This window comes from Egretta garzetta, unplaced genomic scaffold (assembly GCF_000687185.1).
Source record: "Egretta garzetta isolate BGI_Z169 unplaced genomic scaffold, ASM68718v1 scaffold259, whole genome shotgun sequence".
Classification (NCBI taxonomy): Eukaryota; Metazoa; Chordata; class Aves; order Pelecaniformes; family Ardeidae; genus Egretta; species Egretta garzetta.
In genome coordinates, this window is record NW_009260770.1 from 3621013 (window position 1) to 3628551 (window position 7539).

General features: G+C 43.6%; 1 protein-coding gene across 1 annotated transcript in view; it reads right to left on the reverse strand.

Moving 5' to 3' along the window:
• The window catches only part of RAB31 (RAB31, member RAS oncogene family), a 72002-nt gene extending 64759 nt beyond the window's left edge, over nt 1-7243 (reverse strand). Inside the window, exon 1 of the mRNA XM_035901615.1 lies at nt 7216-7243. The gene's annotated coding sequence lies outside the window, so the exon portion shown is untranslated. The remainder of the gene's footprint in view (nt 1-7215) is intronic.
• Between the last annotated feature and the right edge of the window lie 296 nt (nt 7244-7539).

A 7539-nucleotide genomic window follows, 5' to 3' on the forward strand; every position in this document is an offset into this window, starting at 1 on the left:
CGGAGGAGCGAATCCGCTCGGGTGCCGCACACCCCAGGATCCCGCTGGAGCGGGCCGGTGAGCAGGGAGATGTTGTTGTAAATATTTGCTGTTGGCGGAAAAATAAAACGGGCGAGAGGCTGGGTTCCCCCCCGGGGGGTGCAGGTATGCCGAGCCCTAGGCACCGTGCGCTGGCCTAGATAGGGGATTTGGACCGCTTCGGTTGTGAACCCGTCTACCTTTTTTTTTGGTTTTGTTAGTTTGACTTAGCTGTGTGCAGAAAACCCTTAAAAGAGTAACTCAATTTTTTAGCCAGTCCTCGTACTACGTACCTGGTGTTGGATTAAAACAGTCGACCTCAGGTCAATACTAGGGCTGCACCCCACGCATGAAAAAAGTTACTACCTTGCAGCTAATGCTCAGGACCAGTCCACCGAAATCAAGGAGAGGGGATCGTAACTGCTCTGCTCTGCTCTCGGTAGCCAAAGTCCTAGAATTTATGGGAAGAGTTGCGTGCTATAACCCCAGGAAAGCAGCAGAGCGTCATCCGTCAGGTATTTCAAGTCATAGCCTCTGTTCTACCTACAGTTCCATTTTCATTTTTTCACTAACTTGTCAGGTAGAATCGCTAGAGAAGAAAATCTTGATTAGTCATTGTGAGATTACTGCCACGTCATTAGGAGCTTCCTGGCAATAAACTGCTGTGGCGTTCGTTATGTCACTGATTAGTTCCACATTGGGTCCTACACTCACACTGATAGGCTGGAAGAAGATGTTTGCACTCTTCCAGAGCTCCCGAATCCTAGGCCAAGGAAACGCTTGGAACAAAGCAGTTGTTATCCCCAAGGAGGAAAACACAAAGCATTTCTAGTGGAGCAGCACAGCCTGTCAGGACAGAGACTGTATCAAAAGAGAGATGTCAAAGGAGAGGCTCATCAGACAGATGCTTGTGTTTTAATTAAGTTTTTCTTTTTTTTTTTTCTTTTTTAGGAGAATTTAGCACAGAGAAACAAAACACAGCAGGTTTTCAGATAACCAATACAGAATTTTGCTAGGATACTGTCCACTCAGACAGTGTCTTTCCACAAAAATGCATTATACAATAAAGTCTTTTCGATAAGCAAATAGGACACACACACTAACGTAGAACAATTACAGTTTGTGCTCATAGCACAACTAATTTAAAGCAGCCTGATGTGTCAGCTAGTAATTAATTCTACAAATCCACAGGAGATAGGAATTTTTAAGGTGTTACACCATCTCGCTCCATCCTTTTTTTCAGTTTTAAGTCTGAGTTAAGTGTTGCTCCTCTAACTTTGTTTCAGACTTTTCCACTCCTGAGGGACTGAGATTCACAGTGTTTTGGTTCAGGATCACCTTCGATAAATTCTTCTCTTTTTTTTTTTTTTGGTCACATTTTTAGACATTTCCATGTCTTCCTTGTATCCCATTGCTCATCTATCCCTTTTCTTTGGCCCAGATTTTGTAATTCTTGAAGTCTGGGAATTTTTTGCTTATTGTACACGTGAAACATTATACCAGCTGAATTAATTTCAGCAAAAAATGCTTGAATTACATTAGATTCTAGTCTACATTAGATTGTGGATTACAAGAAAGAGATTGGTAAGTGGCACACCATGTTCAAAGCTGTTCAGCGTCACAAGCACATCTGGAGGGCTCGTCTATAGGTGCGCTCAGATTGATGATGTAATGAGAGCATCCATAGAGCAGATGAACACACTAGAGCAGACACATGCATTGATTCCGCAGGTTTAACTGAGGCACCTGAACTTTCTGAAGGCTCTCAGTGCAAGCATGCGCTAGAGTACAACAAATAAAAGTTCCAGTTTGGGAGAGCACTTGCTTAAGCCCGTCCATTTTTGAGGCGGTAGTACATCCCACTGACTTCAAAGGCATGTAAGTACGTGCCTAATTGCTGCCTTGACTCAGCACCACCTTACCACAAAACAGTGCCTGATAAATCTGCCCAGGAAAGCGAGTCAGATTCCCATCTTTCTCCTTATCTGGGGAAACTTCTGCTCAAATACACAGTGGTGAAACAGGAGCCTAAACTAAAAAAGGTTAAAGCCTGGACCTCAAAAGCTTACTTCTGAAGCTAGCAAATAACTAATTAGCTGCTTAATAAGAAGCAAATTGGTTAATGTGCCTGTAGCGCTAGGGTGACCCAGTGGAAGCTGTTGAGGCTGCAACAGCAGGAGACAGAGAGTGTTAAGGAAGGGCAATTTTACTTGCACCAGCAAAAAGTCTGAAGAGCCAAACCAAAAAAGAACAAGCAGAGGAAAAAATAACTGATTGTACTTGTTTAAACAAGGAGTCTAGAAATTAAAAAAAAAAAAATCCCCCCAAATTAGGGAGATAAGGAGAGAGAAAAATAACAATACAAACAGACATGTGCTCCACTATTAAAAAAAGCAAATGACGTTCATTCTTCCAGGAACTGGCATAATCTGTGTGTTTGTCTGCATGCAAGACGCTGTGGTCAGGAAAACATTTTTGAGGAATTGGTCATGTTGCAGTGTTTTCAAATGTCTGGTTAAAAGCAAAGGAAAACAAGTCTTTGCATCCTAAAGTTTTTCTTTTTTTTTCCCTTTCGTAGCATCTCATTCAATGAATAATTGTAAGCTTTGAAGCAATGATTTACCTCACTTCTTTCTAACCAACTGTGTTTTGCTTTGGGGAAATGCAGAACCAAGTGGCTTTGTTTTTCAGCAGCCTCCCCTTAGAGTTTCAAGTAAGCCATTCTCTCCTCAGAAATCATTTCCTTCAGCTTGCAGAAACTGGAAGAGCCAGACCATCCTTCAGTTCACTCTGATGTTATAACAGTGCAATTGCACTGATCTCAAATTAATTACCCCTTAGTGTGAGCGATTTCAGTCCTCAGAGCTGGGCTTAAGCCAGCAAGACGCGATCTGGCTCAAGGTGTTTCTGGAGTGTGGTAACAGGAAAGTTTGTTCAGGCCTGTCTCCATCTGGAAATTCAAGGTAGTACTCATTGCCTTGGGAGGGTAGGATCCTTCACTTTGTCGGTTTTGGGGTTGGTTTTGTTTTGTTTTGTTTTTTTTGCTTAGACAGCTAAAGCAGGACTATCCTGTCACTCACCCTAGTTTTTTTCAGAGTTAACACCACTGACTTCACGTGAACAGACCATCAGAATGTCAAAGAGAAAGGAAGGCAACCTTCTGCTTCAAGGCACGAGACCAGGAGTCAGGAACAAACTGGGTTACTCTGCCTTGCTGTGAGACCTGGAGCTGGGCCCCTAACAGCCCTCCGTCCCGGGGCTCGGTCCTCCATCCCCCAGCAGCCTGGGGCCATGGTAGCTGGGGCTGCTGCCACTGCCTCTTTGCCCCTACCCACATGTTCCTGCCCCTCTGTGGCTTGTACTGGTAGATAACTAGTCCTACATTTAAAAGTTTTCTTACAACCTCAATCTGTTCCTTTCTGGAAGTGGTGTAGTGGTATTTATTTAGCTTGTATTGGTAGGAAACTGGATGCTTGTGAGGTGCTGGCGATGTTCCCAGGCTTCTGAAGGCATCTGCCTTCCTCCTCCTGCTTTCTCTCTCCGGCAAGTGACCTATGCAAAGAAAGATCCCTCCAAAAACCCTGATATGTACCCAGCTCCCGAAACTGCTCTTGTCTGTCCCAAGCACCTGATGAGTAACTTCCTTTCTCCCGCTGTTGCCTTCCCTCTCCATTTCTTGGCAAGCCTCTTCCTCACACAAAAATGTTATCCCTCCTCTTCACTGTCGAATTCAGTCCAGGCCCTCCTACTATGGGCTGCCATCCCAACTCTTATTCCCAAGGCGCAGAGCAGGAGGCAAGTTAACTCCACGTTGCCCGGGGAGAAATGCCTCGGCGTCCCACAGATGACGTGAATGTGCAGTACAGTAATGACTGCCACCAGAGAAATTTTGCCGGTGCCTGCCCAAGGAACTGCCAAAATCTCTGAAAAGGAAAGCAGCTGCTGCTGAGCAAGCAGTTCCTTGAGGAGGAGGAGCCGCTTCCAGCTCAGACCCTAGATCCCATGCAAAATCCGGTGGTTATGAAATGGCTAAAGGTCTTAAGGATGCTATTTTTTGTTTGTTTGTTTACTTAGAAGGCTCCAGGGAGACCTTTATAGCAGCCTTCCAGTACTTAAAGGGGGCCTACAGGAAATATGGGGAGGGACTCTATCAGGGAGCTTAGTGATAGGATGAGGGGTAATGATTTTAGACTGAAAGAGGGTAGATTTAGATTAGATATTAGGAAGAAATTCTTCACTGTGAGGGGGGTGAGACACTGGAACAGGTTGCCCAGAGAAGCTGTGGATGCTCCATCCCTGACAGTGTTCAAGGCCAGGTTAGATGGGGCTTTGAGCAACCTGGTCTAGTGGAAGGTGTCCCTGCCCATGGCAGGGGGGTTGGACTGGATGATCTTTAAGGTCCCTTCCAACCCAAACCATTCTATGGTTCTGTGGTTGACTCTATGATTAATTGCCATGAAGGCTAGAAAAGGGCTGCCCTGAGAAGGCGTCATGAGACTCCCAAGACATGAAAACTAGAGAAGTACAGGGATGACTTGATGGAGATTGAGAGCCTGATTCTGATTTCAGTCACATAGGTCTTAAGCCACTGCAATTTTTTAACTTCATGAGGGTTATTCCACTTCATTTTACATGCAAAAAGTGAATTAGGCGCTTCGTAGCCCACTGGTTCCAGCATTATTGCCAGGAGAATCTGCAGCTGCCTGTTACTTCGTTTTATTGTAGTGTTGCTTCATGTTTTAACATCTCGTTTGTGGCATTTATGTGGTCCAGTCACTCCCTCCTGAAGAGAAAATCCACTGGAAAAAGTTAAAGGGAAGTAAACCTCTGCAAGATCCTACTTGCAGCTTCACTGCCAAGTACTTTGAAAAGGAGCATTATTGCTGTTGAAAAAAACCTGGGAGTTGTTTGTATAAAGCTTACCGGCATGTTTCTTGATAGACCTTGAAACAGATGTGCTGTTCCTAAAGTGCTCGGGAAAGATTTTGGCATTATAAATGTACGTTTGTCAAGAGGGTCAAATTTATTCGACTGGTTTGCGGTTAATCCCCAGGGCGATCTCCTATCACAGGAGAATGCTAGTGAAAAGCAATGCGAGTTTTCACCATTCTTTTCAAGTGATGTGCCATAGCCCCAAGCTGGTGACAGCACTACATTTCTCCACTGAGACTGTTAGATGGGGAAAGAATCAGAAATGCTCTTTCCTTATACCTGAAAAACAGAAGCTGACGTACAGCTTGAGAACACCACAAATACTATAGGCAATTAAGCACCAAGAAAGGGCAAGAACTGGCTAAAGCAAAACATCGGCTCAATTAAAAAATAGGCATAAATCAGCCTTAGATGGATTTGGACTGGAAGTTAGGAGCATGCCTTTCCAAGGCTTTGGAAAATTCTCCTAGTAGTAGCTCTCAAAGCAACAAATGAAAAGCAAACCAATTTAAAGGTAAAGCTCAATATATGTAAAAAGAAATTTCTGAGATGTCCTGAAATAACCCAAGTCAAGACTCAGTGACCCAACAGATTATTTGTCTGTCTCACTAAGTAAATTTGCCAGTCAACACCAACTGTTGAGGTTGGACATCAGGCCTGATGTGTCACACATGAATCAAGTTAGAGCTCTTTCTCCTGAGATTGAAATCACCAATTTATTTCATTTTGTCCAGCAAAATCCATCCAGCTGCTTCAGCCTGTGTATTACTTTCAGCCTGTGTATTACTTACACAGGATGAATTCATACAATCAATTTCTGATGAAAGCTCCATATCTTACTATCAATCTCCTTTTCTGTATAAACCTTATGAAAATACTTATGTGAGCCCACAATGCTGGATGAATCTTTTCTCATGTTGCATTCCGTATAAAAATATCATAGAATCATAGAATTATTTAGGCTGGAAAAGACCTTTAAGATCATCGAGTCCAACCATAAACCTAGCACTGCCAAGTCCACCACTAAACCATGTCCCTAAGCAGCTCATCTACCAGACTCTTAAATACCTCCAGGGATGGGGACTCAACCACCTCCCTGGGCAGCCCATTCCAATGCTTGAAAACCCTTTCAGTGAAGAAATTTTTCCTGATGTCCAATCTAAACCTGCCCTGGCACAACTTGAGGCCATTTCCTCTCGTCCTATCACTTGTTGCTTGCCTGAGCATGCCTGAGCATGCGTTGTCTTTGCAATGTAAACAGCAACCCAAACAAAATCTCGTGATTTCATCTACCAAGGCGCAGTTCAAACCAGGGGGCTCACTGACTGTAGGCATTCAAGGTTGCAATTTGGTAGTGCCTGTAGCTATTGTAACACGTTTTGTTTTGCAGGTCCTCTCTTCGGGCTGCTGATTTTGAGCTCAGTTTGAAAAGACAGTGTGATGATTATTATGAGTGACTCCATGGAGGCAACATGAAGTGTCTTGGTTTGCTTTCTGTGGTGCCCACATTGGTTTGTTCCACTCTTTTCATGCTTCTGGTATAGCTGATACCTGCTAGTTGCTGCCTGAAAAGCAGCTTCACCCAACTAGATGTTGTCTGATTGGAGCGGTAATTGGAGAGAGACACCTCTACTTCTGGCACAAAGCCTTTCCAAATGCAGGGAGGCTTTGCAGCAGGACAGCGATACCTTCTTGCCTTCCAGCTCACCGCAAGAGCAGCCCAGTGAGGGTCTCATTATAAATTCCACCTGGATTTACTGAATAGTAATGCTGTTTCCTTTAGCAGTATATTATTCTTATACAGAATAGCATAGTATCTAGTGGTTAGCTTTGCCCAGTTCACCACCATTAGCTTTGTATGGGGTGAAGGAGCCTGTGTTTACTACCAAATGAAAGGAAGGCATCCACAATTCTCCTTTTAATTAAGCTTAGCCTTGTAAACTATGAAAAGAGCATTATATTAAGGCCAATGTTTTATTGTCAAGCAAGCAGGCTCCTATTGTGCATATTGCCAAGGAGAGATAACAGGGCTCTTATACTGTCAGAAATTTGTCCTGCCAAGTGGGCATCAGGTTTGTCTAAAACATGCCCAGTGTGTGTGTGTGCCGCCAGCCAGAGAAGGTTTGAACTTCACATTGATTTTTCTCATTAAATCCCCAGGCAGTGAACGCACATTGATAGGTGCTTCCTCTGCTGACAGAAGACCCAAACAGGGATCTGCCAAACAAGCCTCAAATGAAAATTTTCAAATGAAAATGCACTTACCCATCCTGGACTTACAGTATTTTAGTAGGGAGTCTGTGGTCAGCTTATGTGTGGTGTCACCCCTATCTTTTTGTCTGCACCAGTGGAACTGGGTGTTCATTATAAACAATCATGAGGCAACTGAAAAAGAGAAATTAAAATTCAGTTGTAAGCCAGGTGGGGACTGAGGAGACTTATCTTATGGACTAAACCTGATTCATTTGTTTACATTTAACAGTGAGAAGGTTGTTTGCAGTCCAAACAGTAAATAGGAAGACAATCTGAGAAAGAAATCTCAGAGGGAGAAAAATCTGGTCAAGGAATTCTCATCAATCCAAACAATCT